Source organism: Lissotriton vulgaris, chromosome 7, assembly GCF_964263255.1.
Source record: "Lissotriton vulgaris chromosome 7, aLisVul1.2, whole genome shotgun sequence".
Lineage (NCBI taxonomy): Eukaryota > Metazoa > Chordata > Amphibia > Caudata > Salamandridae > Lissotriton > Lissotriton vulgaris.
Window position 1 is genome coordinate 629,253,163 of NC_141695.1, and position 16,284 is coordinate 629,269,446.

General features: G+C 49.7%; 1 protein-coding gene across 1 annotated transcript in view; it reads right to left on the reverse strand.

The window, feature by feature from the left end:
* SLC38A12 (solute carrier family 38 member 12) overlaps window positions 1-16,100 on the reverse strand; it is a 610,496-nt gene extending 594,396 nt beyond the window's left edge. The window contains exon 1 of the mRNA XM_086930806.1: window positions 15,941-16,100. The gene's annotated coding sequence lies outside the window, so the exon portion shown is untranslated. The remainder of the gene's footprint in view (window positions 1-15,940) is intronic.
* Between the last annotated feature and the right edge of the window lie 184 nt (window positions 16,101-16,284).

A 16,284-nucleotide genomic window follows, 5' to 3' on the forward strand; every position in this document is an offset into this window, starting at 1 on the left:
GCACATAAAGGATTTGTATGTGAACTACGGAGGAATGTACCAGGTGTTTTAACAACAGCTACTATTTTACCAAGCAGCGCGTTGGTCTATAGGGGACACGAGTGAATAGGTGTATATTTAACTGCAAACAGTCAGGTGAAGTAAATGAAATGTTAGGAATTAACTACGCTGGCTTCTGGGTTAGGGAGCCTTTTGATGAACATATTAACTAGTGGATTAGCATCCACACCATGTAGTATCAAGTGAGTTTGCTATCAGGAGTTCTAATGGTTAGATCTTTATTGATATACTTTACTTAATAAGGCATTTAGATTTAAAGTGGATATGGAGATGTAATTGAACCAATTTTGCATACATTGAACACATGTGTATATAGAACATGGAAGTAATTTCACTCAATTAGGTTTCAGATGTCTACATGATATACAGTGGATATTTGGACCAATATATAAAAGAAATTGTGCATCTGGGCGGTCGTGAGACTACTTGGAACCCCTTTGTGGGTTGGAAATATCACCACATTTGAAGTAGGGGATATTTATCTTAATTCTGAGGTGGTGTTTGAAATTGATGTCTAGAGTAGTAGGTCATTGGACTGGAATGGCCTGATATTTACTCATATGTGTATCTGTTCTAACTTAATTTCAGATCTCAACACCTGGAAGAGTATAGGTATTTATTTAGAATATACAACAGGGTTATGGCACAGGGCTTTGCTGTGATTGGTGTATACCCACTTGGGATTGGTTCATTGTTTTCATATACTTAGAACTTTGTCCTTACCTCGATGCAAGTGTACTTGCAGCTAAAGAATTATATTCCTGCTGATATTTCACGATGTTATTCTTCTTACACTTGGGCAATAAGGTGGCACTTATAGTGTGTTTTAATAAGTGCACTCTGCTCATCTCTCTCCATCGCGCTTTTAGTTATGGTACGCCTTTTTAGAGGCGTGTGTACACAGACATTAAGGAACTGAAGGTTTTATGATTACACTTTGTGCTAAGCTAACAGATGAATATACATCTAAGAAAAGTTACTTTATCATGTGTGTAATGAGTTTTTACAATATTGAATACAGAAGAATTCTGTATGTTTATGTTTGTACAGCCTTGATGAAGTCGCTGGATCACGCGCCAAAACACGTGTTGGCTGTGGCTGAAATCAAAAGAATAAAGCCTGAAAGAGAGGACCAAAAGAAATGGTCTATACTTTGTTCTGAAATTATTGTGTCTGTAGGCTAACAGGGAACCCTTTTCTATACTTAACGTGTGCTTGGGAGTGAAATTTATTCTTATAGAGCTTTTGCTTTTGTTTTGGGGTTCTCCACACATTTGAGCACTGTTGACATAATTTTCTTAACTTACAATTTGTGCAAAACTGCCAAGTGGCGCCAAAATCCCTATACTTAATACCACGCATCTTCAGATTTATTGGCTCCCAGTAAGGAAAATAATTATCTTTAAGACTCTGCTGGTTACCCTGAAAGCCCTATATGAGTAAGGACCAAGGTATCTCAAATGTAGGATCTCTTTCTATGCCCCACGAAGAAATCTCTGTTCCTCAAACCTGCTGCTAGCCAATATGCCCAGTTTTAAAAAGTCCAGGTCTGGGGGTAAGTAAGGCTCTCTCCTGCCTCGGACCTTCCCTCTGGAATAAAATGCCCCTCCATCTGAGAAATATTGAATCTACACCTCTGCTCTGGAAAAAACTGAAAAGTTGACTCTATTCATTCCCGGAACCCTTCTTCCCCGCTGCTACCCCTCCGCTTCTAGCGCCAGGACACTAGCAATGCGTTCTATAAATATCCCCACAGACATAGAAGCCAGTCCTGGATTTTGAGGGAGTGGCGCTTTGCAGTCAGGGACTTGCAATTTCAAATTTCCAGGTCAAAGTTATATCCCCACATAGACATAGAAGCCAGTCCTGAATTTTGAGGGAGTGGCGCTTTGCAGTCAGGGACTTGCAATTTCAAATTTCCAGGGCAAAGTTCAAGAAAAAGGTGATGTTAGCTAAAATTACATAGTTGAGAGGAAGTTTAATTTTCAAGGAAGGACTTGGTACCTGCATGTAATTTTGCCAATATCACCTCTTTGCTCACTTTATATAAATGGTTATTTACCATGGCAAGTATTATGCTCCTTAAAAACAGCATGTCTAACGTACATAGCCATCGACTTCAACTCATCTACATACTTTCCTCAAAAAACTGAAGTCGTCAGGCAGCACACGGAACTTCAGACACAATGGAGATCTCAATCCACCAGTTCCCGGGTACAAGCAGAAAATTCACACAAATAAGAACCTTCTCAAATTTGCAATGCCTAAAACATCGCCGGTCATCTCAGGCTCACTCTCACATTGTTCTGTGTATGCCAAGTTTGGGCCTTCACAGGATCATAGACTGGTGGTACCCATCCCGGATGGACAAGGAGTGTGTTCAAGCAGTTCCTTGATCTCCGACCCTTAAAAGGGAGGCCCAGTATTTGTCTTGATCTTTTCTGACAGGCTGAATAGTGCAAAAACCTTCTCTAGCACTGGTGCGACATTGGTAAATGTTGTTGTGTCAACTACGTCGATGATTGGGTATTTCGAGTAGCTGTTCACTAGAATGACAGTGACTTTCCCATCTGGGAAGCTCCCAAAGTCTAAGCTCACCTTGGACCAAGGGGCGTGCAGGGCTCTTTCGTTATGATGGGTGCCAGGATTTCCTGTGAGCTGGTGACTTGGCACGCGGGGCATTGTCACACCAAGTCGTCCGATGTAGCTTCGAAGTGTGGGAACCACAATTTCTCCCGCATGTGTGACTTTATCTTCGCTGTGCCTTGATGCCCGCCATGGGCTAGTGTCATCACTCTGTATTGGTGACCATGCAGTATGAGACCGTCTTGGGTGGTACTGAGTTTGTCGCGCACCCTTAACAGTTTGGTAAGTCTCTCTTTCCCAGAACCATGCCAGTCATTGGTGACCTATAGGAAGCCCTGCCACGAGCCTTTCTGCAGGGCACCTTCATCAGAACTGCTTAAACATTTCATTTGCTTCCTCAATTTCACGCAGGTGGAGTGTTTTCGGGCAGGCGACTTGGGTTATCATGTGGACGTAGTCTTCTGTCGCTGGGATGCAGTAATCCCTTCCTTCTGTGACTTGGGGCGGATGGCGTGAGAGGAAGTCCGCTGAGTTTTTGGACCCCGCGGATAGACCACTTCCATGTGGTGGTGTTGTAGTTGGATGGCCCTGTGTTCAATTTGTGGCGGTAGGTGAGGTGCCATACCTTGAAACAACGGGACAAGTAGTTGATGATCAGTGTCCACTCAAAAAGGGCCTTCCGCAGAGGCACAAGTGTAACTGTCGCATGCCCATTTGATGGCTAGGGCTTCCCTTTCAATTTGGGAGTACTATGCTTTAGTCTGTGTAAGCACTTTTCTGGAGAACGCCAACAGTACCCACCTCCCTGGTTTCACTTCTTGGGTGAGCACAGCTACTAGGCCTACAAAGCTCTCATCGACTAGCGGCTCAGTCTTTTTCTTTGGGTTGAAGTAGACCATTGTCATCTTGTTCAGGAGGGCTGTCTATCTTTTGGAATGCTTCTTCTTTTTTACTGCATGTCCAGGGGTATCAACCTTGGTTAGGGCTCTCAGAGGCAAAGTGATTGGCGCTAGATTAGGGATGAATCTGCCACAATATGTGGTCGTGCCTAAGAAGCTGCGCATTTCGGATGTGGTGGCTATTGCCTAGGTTTGCTTGATTGCTTGGGATTTGCGGGGGTTCGACTTGCACACCTTCCAGATTTAAGATATATCTGAAGAATTCTATGAACGTTTGAAAACACAAGTACTTCTTTGTTCCGAGCGATGATGTGTTCCCAGAAGAGTGGCTCATAGGCGTTTGTGGTGGTCCTCAGCGGTTGCGGAAAAGATCAGGATGTCATTGCGTACATTCATGAAGCCTTAGAGCCCTGACAGGGTCTCTTGGAAGGCACCTTGGAATACTTCCACGGCTGAAGAGATGACGAAGTTTCATCTTCCGTAGCCCAAGGTGCATGGAGAATGTTGTTATGTACCTGCTTTCTTCTGAGAGGAGCAGTTGGTGGTATTCAGTGTTTAGATCTTGCATCGAGAACCACCGTGATCCATTTAGATCTGCAATAATGCTGTGCATTGTGGACATGATGCGCCTCTCCCGTTTTATGGCATGATTTGGGAGGCGCATGTCGATGCATATCCTTATTTATCCTGGTTGCTTTGCTTATTCGGAAATCACCATGTGGGACACCCAGGGCGTTGGCCCGGATTCCTTCTCGATTATACCTTAGCTTTCGAGCTTGTCAGGTTCTTGTTCGACTAGTAGCCTCAGGTGGAATGGCTTGACAGTAGTCAATGTGTAGTTTGACTGGTGGGGCTATCAGGCACCCTAGGCCACTGAATAGTTCGGGAATATTTAGCATTTCATCAACCTGGTAAGCTTTTACGTTCTTTGCAACTGACACAAACCCTACGTCTTCTGCAGGGTGGCTTCCTAGCAGTGTGTCAGCTTCTTTATTGACCAAGTGTAATGTTGTTGGGATCTCTTGGTGGTTTGTGCGCATGCTTACAGTCACGCGTCCCTTTAGGGATAAAAGAGACTGCCTCCTGTATGTGAATATTTTGACATTGGATGGAGATAGTGCTGGTTCGGGCTGCAGGCGTTAGTACTGCTGGATGCCAATCACGTTCACCAATGCACCAGTGTTGATGAGGGCTTCGACTTCTGATCCAGCAATTTCTACCACACATGTGGGTTACAGCCTTCTTTGTCCTTTTAGGTCATTAGTGAACGAGATGAGGCAGACTCCATCCTCCGGTGACGATTCTTCAAAGCATTGTCTGCATAGTTGAGGATATCTGGCAGCTCCCTGGGGTTCTGGTTCATTCAGGGACCACTTACTGCTCTCATGGGGGCTCGCCTCCCTCTGGCACCTCTCCCTCGGAGTCCTCCTCAGCACACTGTTGCAAAGTGATTAACTTTGCTGCTATTTAAGCATGTGCATCCTTTTGTAGAGAAGTAGTTTACGGTATGTTCTTTGTAACCTCAGTACTTGCAGCAAAACCCTGTTGGGTGAGCAGGTGTCCAGGGACTGTTCCTCTTCCCTGTAGTGTATATAGCATCAGCCCGTTAGTGTATATAGCATCAGCCCGTTTCAATTTCACAGCAGGTGCCTTCTCAAATTCTGGATTATAGCAATGTCCATTTCAGTGGCTCTCGTAGCCAAACAAATCATGGGACTTCACCATGATGAGGATGTCATCTTGGCTGATGTTCATTTACCTCAGGACGAGGCCTGCGAGTGTCGTTTCGGCACCCTTAGATGACCTGTGCCCATATTTCCTTTGGCAGGTCATCTGCTGTGCATGTGCTGCCTAGCTCGCACAGGCTTGCGTAAAAGGTGTCTCTGAAATCTCCTTCTTGTTGCCGGGCTTGGGGGAGTTTGGAGAGTTCGAAGTCCAGGTTCAGTTGTAGACCGAAATGTGCGTTGAGGGCTCTCACTGTCGCATCATAGTCGTTTGCAGCGCCGGTATTGCGGAGGTGCTGGAACAGCTTATAGATTTCATCACCTGTATAATGGAGTAGAAGGGAGCGCTTTACCGTTCTGTCATTCCCTCGTGTGTCAATGTAGCAGTTATCCAGCCTCCCTACACATGTTTTCCAGCTGGACAAGGACTGTTGTAAGATCAGCTAGCTCAATGAATGGTTACAACACACCTACTAGAGAGTGTTGGGGGTAACGGTCATTGTGGTTGCGCTTGTGGGGGTATTGCATTTGAGTTATCAGCCATGGCTGGGTGTTGATATGAGGTACTCACTCGCCTCACTGAGCGCAGGGAGCTGCTGGGTTCAAGTCCATTGGCGTATTATGTCGTGGGGCATGTTGCACCTGGTCTTTTATGTGGTGGCTCTTGTGCAGTCCTTCACTCTCTCTTTTTTACTTTATGTGTGTATAGCTCCCTTTTTTATTGTAAGGTATTTCTGCCTTTTTTTTCTGGGGCCCAAGGCAAACCATGTAGTGCAGCGATTAGGAAAGCGTGGCAGTGGCGCCACAGTGCAACTGATCTCAGGTGTGTAATGAACCTGCAGGATGTAGCCAGAACGTGATCGTGGCAGGGGCGCACGTGGAAGGACCCTCGTCGCTAGTGTGGCAGGGTGGCGCCGGGTAGCACGGACACCATGTCTGGCAGTGTGCTCCCGCTGACACCAATGAATCAAATACAGACACAGGTTGCTGGTATGGGTGAAAGAACCATGTGCGGTCTGGGACCCCTTTATTTTACTAGGACCCCTCTATTTTATAGCCTCTGGCCACAAGATGTAAAAGGTGCACATCTGGGGCAGTGCGCTACCGTGGGAGGGTCTCGGATGGCTCACTACAAATACCAATCGGATACTTTTACATAAACAAGCACTTGCTTACAAGCTTTTACTTCATCCCTCTCTGCACGGAGATTATCTCCTCAACCTCTAAGAGAGCTTTTGCAGTCCTCTCTTGGTGCAAGTTCGCACTTTTAAATTTTTTAGGTTTCGCCTGGCGTAGCACTGCGCAGCAGTGCTCGCGCAGGCAAAATCTTATGTTTACAAGTACGGGGCTTTGTCCCGCCTCTCTCTTCCATTGGCTAGCTCCATAAATGGAGGCTAGCCATTGGAAGAGAGATCTGTCCGTAATTGTCGGAGCAGATTCGTGGGCATTCCGGCGATTTTTTCGCTCTCCGCCCCTTTAACAACGTCATGCGGCGGTGGGCGGTTGTTTATTTTTATTTTTTTTCTTCAGAGGTTTTTTTTTGTTATTCCTCCAGGCCGACCGCCGCAAGAAGTCCAGGTGAGTGCTCCCCTCCCCTCCCGCTGTCCGTGTGCCCGTTCCCGCCCCCCCTCCCGCTGTCCGTGTGCCCGTTCCCGCCCCCCCCTCCCGGTGGCCGTGTCTCCGGCTCCACTTGTAAATGCTTGTTATAATTGTAGCGCTCAGGCTACAAAACATCAAAGCTGACTGTATTCATGCGGCGTTTTTCAGTTCTTGCGCGCGGTTGAAAATGTGAAGTGGAAAATGATAGTGTTCGTCTGCGGGGACACGTGGCTTGCTTTGTGTACATTCGTGTACTGAAGAGTTATGGCGCATGCAGTGAGGTCTAGAGCATAACACTGCTGTGTCGTTTTTATTAGTGTTGAGATTAAAAAATGTTTTATCTTGGCATTTGCGGCGGGTTGCCGTCTCCCGCTGGGTGGGGGCTGTCCCCAGGGCATGGAGAGTCCCGCTCACAGGCGCCGGCACTTCACACCCACTGGAGCTGAATCGCAGCAGGGCTGCAGCTGAGCGTCCCTCTGTCAGTTGTAAACCCCCTCCCCGCCCCCTCTTCTCTCTCGCATTGTCTGTCTCGCTCAATTTTACTCCGTCTTTGGACCCCTCCTTCTCTCGGTCTTTATCCACATTTTCCTCTACTTATCCCTCTTGCACCCTCTTGTTCTTTCTTATTGTCTCCCAGTTGTGTTTTCTCCGCCCATCCAACCCCCCCGTCCTTTTTAGTGCCTTTCTCACTCAACTTGCGCCTGCTCTTAGAGCACAGCCTCAGAATTCTAAACGATAAGTCAAAAATAAGAGCAGTGGGCGTGGCTAGCAGCTGATCATGGCGGTAGCATAGCCGTGAGGCTCCGAGAGTGAGGCGGCTTCCCCACTGAAATCCGTACATTTATCCGACACTCTGTAGCCTCTGGCCAGAGGAACCTGGGTCCAGGACCGAGCGGAGTCCGACCGGCGAAACCCTGGATGAAATAGTATGCCTGGAAGTGACGCAAAGGGCTCCGACTGCTGAGGGCCTAAAATGGACTAGAACACCGAGCACCAGTACCCCTGGAGGCTGGGCGGAAGTGCAGGAGACGCGGCATAAGATAGCCGGAAGTCCGCGCTGGCGGGGAACTCTTGATACACCTCGGCGGAGGTGAAGACCGGAATCCTCCCTTTCCCCTCCAGAGTGCCTTCTGCAACCTACCAGCACCAGCGCGGGCTGTATCGACGGAGGTGAGCAGCGGTGGAGCGCCCGACACAAAGCCAATCGGGACGCTCGAGAACGCGCAGCCTTGCGCGAACCACAGCAAAGGCGGGGGTGTAAGCAGCAAACACCCGACCCAAATGGCACGAACGACGTGGAAGGGGCTCAGGGCGCCCAGACACGGTAGGCGGGCCTGCAGAATTTTCCAGCAGCCGGAGTGAGACAGAGGTGGGGAGATCCCACGCGACGTGTGCATTGCCGGCGGCGTTAACTGGGGAGGAGGCCTTGGACAACCCTTGTTAGGAGGGGGGCTGTGGCCATAGAACGCAAAAACCGGCCGGGCAAGACCTGCGCCACCAGCCGCCAACAGCGTCCCGCCGCGCCACCAGAGGTCAGGATTTCCGTGCGCTTGGGTGGCGAGAGGGCGTCAAGACTGCGGTACGGCCCAGGATCGGCCTAGGTGAGGTGCTCCTGGAGGCAGACCACAGGGGCAGCGGCAAACGAGCACCACCGGCAGGAACCATGGCAGGCAGGGGCCCGAAAAATAACGCATCCAATCCAGATTGGAAAAATTCGCCTTCAACAAACATGCCCCCTCTCAAGCGGAACCTCTCACGTCCACGGGGAAAACAACGGAAGGTGAGGGGCCCAAGAAAGCAACGCTTGAAGACGTAATGAAGGCGTTGGCGCAGGTGCAGGCGATGGTGGGATCCACAGCCACGGAGGTCACCCTGCTGCGTGCAGACTTTCAAAAAATGGGCAAGAGAGTGAAGCAGGTCGAGGTGGTCACAAAATCCTTAGTGGAGGATGTATCAGAACTACAAAATGCGATGGAGCGTGTTGAGGCAGAGAATAAGGCGCTAAGGGGAAAGCTGGACGATCAGGAAGGGCGCTCCAGAAGGAACAACGTCAGGATTATTGGGGTTCTGGAATCGGAAGGCACCCTCGCCATGGACCTGTATGTGGAAGAACTGATCAAGACGCAACTTAAACCGAAGGGGCTCTCGCAATTCTTCTCCGTAGAACAAGCGCATACAGACCCCGGGGGGGGGGAAGCCCAAATCTGGGGCCCCTCCAAGACCAATATTGGCGAGGCTCTTTACCTTTCGTGATCGCGACGCCATCCTGCAAGCGGCGAGAGTAGCCACGCCGATACAGATTCATAACTCCACACTCTCCTTCTTCCCGGATTACACTGCGGAGGTCTCACGTCGGAGGAGGACTTTCCTTGAAGTTAAGAAGGAGCTGAGAGCGAAGGAACTGTCTTATTCTATGCTGTTTCCAAGAAGACTAAGAGTGGTGGCAGACAGTAAAGTATGGTTTTTTGACACACCTGATGCGGCCCGAGACTGGCTGGAAGGGTGGAGACAAGTAGGGTTGCCCCGCCGCTCTAACAGGACTAACCGGAACCAACGAGGAGACAGCCAAGCGGGATCGCAGACTTCGGGCAGAGATGGCACAACCCGGTCGCCTGCACAGGAACACTTTGAAGCAGAAGACGGAGTGGAATAGTGAGCTCCCGGCACACCATAAGGTGATACCTTAAAGAGACTTTACCGGTGGGACTGAGCTTGGACACTGACCCGGGAGATACCAAAGAGGGCAGGGGAGCAGTCTGCTCCGGGGGATACTTCACCCCAGCAAGCAAGTAACTGTTCATGGGATGGGTGATGCACTCTGCTAAGTTGGGTTACGGGCAGTTCCAGGTCTGTTAAGCAGGGAGGCAGGGAGGGGGGCTGCATGGGGGGGTTGTTTTGTTGTTAGGCAGAAAATGCAGGTTAGGGCTAGACACACAGTTGGGCACACACTCAAGGCAGGTTTCTGGGACGGACGGCACGTTCAGACGGGGGGACACGGTAGGCACCTAGATGGTTACGATGGCAAACATGCACGACTCCCAATCCAACCCCCTTGAGAGGGAGGCGCCGAGGTCAACAGCTGCTCCCCTTCACATTATGACCTGGAATGTACGGGGGCTGGGGGACAAAATCAAGCAAGGATTAGTGCTGCACGCAGTGAAGCGGCAGGGCCCCGCCTTAACACTCTTGCAGGAAACACACCTCACCGGGGGGGGCTTCCAAAGCACTGGATGGAAGGGGATATGCCATGGCGGTACACTCAGACTTCACCTCGGGGTCCAGGGGGACGGGTATACTAATTAAGAAATCATTTACGTTCATCATATCGAGTACAAAACTCTCAGGTTGGTGGCAGCTCCTGAGGTTCGCTGGGGGTATTCTGTGTCAGTGTGAGCAGCTACACCTTGGAGCTCGCTATTACCAGCAAAGTTTGTTCAGCTATTTCAGAGAGCGTGGGCATGATTTAGATGCTGGCGCCATAAAACTTTTAAAAAACTGTCACTCACCACTCTGTGCACTGTTTTATCGTTTTTACTGCCAAAAGTATTTCTAGCGCTTTTTCGCTCTTCTTGTGGCCTCTTGAGTCCCTTGCTCACTTTGCCACCGGCTGAAGACGGCTGGAATGCCAGAAACCGGTCCTCGGAAGCTTGTTTCCGGTCTAGGGAAGACATGGCTTGGCAGTTCGGGCTGGAATGTTCCCATAAGGCACAGGGTCAGACTGATTTGCATATAGCCATGTCTGAACTGGGGTGGCAGAGTGGGCTAAAGCACGGTGATGGATTAAACCCAGATCCTTTGACTAGGTATGAGTGTTTGATTGATTCAGATGCTCCGTCCATCACCACCCCCTTTTGTACCGTTTTGGCCGCCATAAGTGTGGCAGGGTATGCTCAGACTTGAGTCCCTTGCTCACTTTGCCACTGGATTCAAGCAAGCCGGGCTGAAGACGGCTGGAATGCCAGAAACCGGTCCTCAGAAGCTTGTTTCCGGTCCAGGGAAGACATGACTTGGCAGTTCGGGCTGGACTGTTCCCATGAGGCACAGGGTCAGACTGATTTGCATATAGCCATGTCTGAACTGGGGTGGCAGAGTGGGCTAAAGAACGGTGATGGATTAAACGCAGATCCTTTGACTGGGTGTGAGTGTTTGATTGATTCAGATGCTCCGTCCATCACCACCCCCTTTTGTACCGCCAGCGGTCATATTGGCACTTGACGCGAAAATGGCTTTTGATTTGGTGGAATGGCAGTACCTCTTTGAGGTGCTGTCGCATATGGGGTTTGGTCCCAACTTCATAGCATGGGTGAGGTTGCTATATACCAACCCTGTGGCACAGGTCGTGGCGAATGGACATCTTTCTCCGGTCTTCCCCTTAGCACGAGGCACAAGGTAGGGATGCCCCTTGTCTCCGCTACTTTTTGCGCTAGCGCTGGAACCGCTGGCGACGCTAATTCGCTCCACTCCACTATTGAAAGGAATCTCCTGGGCGGAAGGGTGGGAGGACCGTCTCTCGCTCTACGCTGATGACATGCTCGTATATATCACAGACCCGGATCGTAGTATACCGGAACTTCTGGCCCTGTGTGATGCTCATGGGAAGGACTCGGGGTATACAATAAACTGGGCAAAATCCGAGCTGTATGCGCTACGGGGCCCACCGCCCGTTCTTGCCGCTGATTGCCCCCTGCGATTCGCGGGGTCCTCTTTTAAATACCTAGGCATACATGTCACAAAAGATCCAATGGAGTTCTTTGACAAAAAACTGAAGCCACCGTTGGACCGGTTGAAGCAAGACGTTAAATCTTGGGCAACCTTGCCTCTAACGCTTCTGGGCAGGGCGGCGCTCTACAAAAAGATGTCACTGCCGCGATTTCTTTATGCTCTAGATAACACGCCCTTCCCGGTCGCACCCAGTTATTTTGGGCAGGTGGCAGCGCTGGTATCCAATCTGCTCTGGAGTAACCGCCAAGCACGCATTGCGCAGGTCAAGATGAACAGGAGTTGGTACGAAGGGGGAATCGTGTTGCCGAACCTCCAATTGTACTACTGGGCAGCTCAATTGAGGCACATAAATCAGTGGCTGCACGCTCCACAGGATGACACAGCATACAGGGCAGACAGGGCGCAGTTGGGATTCAGCAGTCTGTTAGCACCCCTGTACAACAAGAGTCTAGTGAGTAAGATGGTGGGGCCGACAAGGCTCACGGCTACTCTATGGCATACAGCACAGACTAAACTTGGGTGGAAAGGACGTATCACTAAACTCACCCCGCTGTGGGATACAAAAGCATTGGGGAGCCTTCGACACTGTAAGGGTTTTACGCAGTGGGACAACATCGGGATATCAACAGTGGGAGACAAGTGGGACATAAGCACAGTGATACCTTTTACTCAGCTGAGACTGCAATACGAGTTAGGGGAAACAGAATTGTATAGATATGTGCAGATTCGACACGCCCTGCTAGCAGTTATACCACCCGACTCAGAGGTCCCGGAGGCGTCTCCCCTTGAGGACCGCCTCCTTACGGACTTCATGCAACAAGGGTCTACCTCCCTCCCTTATCGTAAGCTGATTAACAACTTGCCAGACCCTACATTAAAATTGAAAGAGAAATGGATGGCGGAGGTTGGGGATATGGATGAAAACGAATGGAACGAGGCTCTGGCTTCCCCGAAGGAGGTGGGCATATCAGCCAGATTCCATTTAGTGCAGCTTAAGATCCTACACAGGGTGTACTACACCAGAACGACCTTGCACACGATACAGCGGGCGCAACATCCTTATTGTCTACGAGGTTGTGGGGAGGAGGGTACGTTTCTGCATACCATTTGGGAATGTCCTCGAATAATGGAATATTGGAGACAAATAATGCGTACCATTTCACAGACACTAGTGCTGTCCCTTGTCCCTGAACCACGCAAATGCCTGCTGAATGTGTGGGAACCGAATGACCTCACAAGGCATGGCCAAACTTGGTCCACGATAGGCAAGCTCATAGCGAAACGAGACATTTCACAGAAATGGGGTGCGCGGAGGCCTCCACACCGACACAATGGTGCTCGAATATGGATAGGGTGATGATTGCGGAGAGGGCGGTATACACAGCGAGGGCATGCCCGCGCAAATGGAATAAAATATGGACCCAATGGAACGTATTCCGGGGGGAGATATGCGACCCATTGCAGGAGGATGAGCCATTAACTTTGGATGAAGAGGAGGAGGGGGGGGGGTGAGACGTGAGTGGGTGGAGGGGGTCGGCACAGCAACCCCGTCATACAGTTTGGCTAAGTAACACGATGGGGGTGTGGGGGGTGATCCGAGAGCCTAGTCCACCGAGACACCCGAGTGACATGACCACATGTAAGCGTGCTATGTGTCAGCTAAATTGATGTGAGAAACCTTGTTTACCCAGTGACATTATGTGTCACACATAGATGGGTGAAGTGCTCAGACCGATGTGTATGCCTTTTGATTTCTATTTTGTTGATATGTTCATTTTAGTTAGAATGTTTCTTAAAACAAGAAAATGGACCTAATTGTTCTCCGATGTAAAAATGCACGTTCTACACACACACCAATCCACAACGCCGCCGGACCCCCGGGTTGTCGGCTAACGGGCTGTGTTAATTAGTTGATAATACACGCCACTGATTATTGTTGCTGCCGGCCCTAAGGGTTGTAGGCTGTATGCTGTGTACGTCCAGAACGGTATAATAAAGGTCTTTAAAAAAAAAAAAAAAAAAAAAGAAGAGCAGTTTAAATAGCCAGTTTACACAAAGGATGTAAGATGTGGTCTGGTGCCTTTTCATCTTTCCCGAATCGTTGCCGAGATGAAGCCGTCCCAAGAACTTGCCTGGTTATTTGTTTCTGCGGCATGATGGCGGGCCGTGCCTCCCTCTACAGGCATGACCCCCTCGGGGAGACTGCCCAAGCAGCACCCCTCCCCCCACAGACTTCACCACAAGACATGAGGAGGGAGAGAGCAACCGCAGGAAGGTAAACACCTGGCTGCCTCCCAACATGTGTAAACACGCCACCAGAAAGGCTCCGCAGCCGCAAACCACATACTCCCTCAGAGATCCGTAGGAGCAGGCCGCAGCCAAGGGCTCCTTGGCGACACTGAGTGCACCTGGCAAGAGGGCTTCTTAGACCTGCACTTTTAGGAAACAAGTTTATCCAATTGTGCAGCGCAACTGTAAAACAGGTTCCTCGCAAAGCATGGGTTACTTTCAATTTCTTGATCGGGCAGCCTGTGGATTCCTACTTCTACAAGAATAGTGCCCTAACAACGATAATAAGGAAGGAGATATTCCCATGCTTTAAAATAGAAATATGCAACTCAGGCAAGGCTCGATGCGGGCTCTTGCCACGCTCGACCACTGTCCCATGGAGAATGGTGAGCCAAAACAGAACAGAGTTTCTGAACCTTGAACATGGCGTGGAATAGCTGCCAGCCTCGAATTCACCAAGGGACTTAAGCACGCAGTTTGAGGCACGCTTGTCACCTCAAAAACCTGCTAAAATGCCATAGGTTAAGAAGGGGCACTTATGAAATATTTCAAAACTTTCATTCATGGTGCGTTAACACGACTCTGATACCCTCCCTTCAAGAGCCCGGGGTTATCATACTCCTCAAGACAACACTGAAATACGCTGGTATAACAGGCTTTTTCAGCACAATTTCTGTTAACAATTAGCTTAAAAGCCACAGGTATTGGAGACAGTTAAAAAAAAAAAAAAGGTCATGCAAATTCACGTTTCATCATGTCGCAAAATGTACAAATCATGTTTAGGTTTCGCTTACCTGACAGCCATTGGCTTGCCCAAATTGTGGCTATCCCACCCCTTAAGTTTGCCCCTCTCACACCCCCTCACACCCCCTCACCCACCCTCGCACCCCCTCACCCACCCTCGCACCCCTTCACCCACCCTCGCACCCCTTCACCCACCCTCGCACCCCATCACTCACCCTCACCCTCACCCCCCCCACACACCCCCTCACCCACACACACCCCTTCAGCCTCACACACACCCCTTCAGCCTCACACCCCCTCTCAGCCTCACAACCCCTCTCAGCCTCACACACCCCCTCACTCACCCTCACACACCCCTTCACTCACACCCCTTCACTCACACCCCCTCACTCACACCCCCTCACTCACCCTCTCACCCTCACACCCGGCGCTCTGTGTGTGTGTGTGTGTGGCGCTGTGTGTGTGTGGCGCTGTGTGTGTGTGTGTGGCGCTGTGTGTGTGGCGCTGTGTGTGTGTGTGTGGCGCTGTGTGTGTGGGTGTGTGGCGCTGTGTGTGGGGGTGCAAATGCAATAGGTCTCGCATTTGCGAGAGATTAAGCTATTGGCATTGTAAATGACAATGCCATTTATTTATCTGTTTTCAAAACCAACACATAAATAACAATGTTGTCATTTACAGTGCCAATAGCTCTAACTTTTGCAAAGGCGATACCGTTGCATTGTAAATGCTTGTTCTAATGAATATGTTGGACTTGGAAGGCCTGCCTCTGCTATGTCAACTATGTAGGTCTAAGGAATATATGTTAGGTTGGATACAGGGGGATGAACTATGTAGGGGATAGGAAGGATGTCTAGGCTGTGGAGACCACACTGGGCTCCACATGAAAGTCCCTCTGTGTTTGATGCTGCTGGTACGGGGGGGATCTAAGTCTACACCAAAACCTTCCGTGGAGGTTAATATTATATTGGACAATTTATAAAGCGCATCATCTGAGGCTGGTGAGGAATTTTTGGAGGTATGGAAAGAACGTGGTGGAGTTCTATACTCAAACATATGATATGCAACCAAGAACAATTAGAGCAGTAACTGCCAGAGTACGTGTCACTCATCAATATGTCGCACATTAAAACGGTTACACATTAGCACATCTCAAACGAGAAAATGTAACACACAAACTCGTCAGCGTCAAAATGTGTCCTCGCCCATTCAAATACCTCATCACTGCACTCTCCCTATGCAGACACGTTATGCTGCCTGAATCCCCAGCACAAGCCTCCTTATTTTCTCTCCCCCTCGCCAACCCGTATTATTTCTCACCTGTATCACCGGGCCCCTATATTATTTACCAACTACTGCTCCAGACAGATTCCTGCCGCTCGGCTCCTCTAACCTCTCGCTGAAGTCCTTCAGCCAATCACTGCCAACGGTCTACACGTCACGAATACTCTCGGTTCTATTTCCATGGACGCGCATTGACGGGATAGGGTGCTTCCGCATGCGTCACTAGGGAGAACACGTGATGCTTAAAAAGACAGTGGATAGGATCCTGCTGGCATTTTTAACAGAGGGGGCGCGGCTTTTCGTAGGCGTGCGATTGTTATTGCTTTGGTGCCACGAGACTGCGAGCGAAAGAAGAAAAGGACCAACGTCTAAGAGGAGCT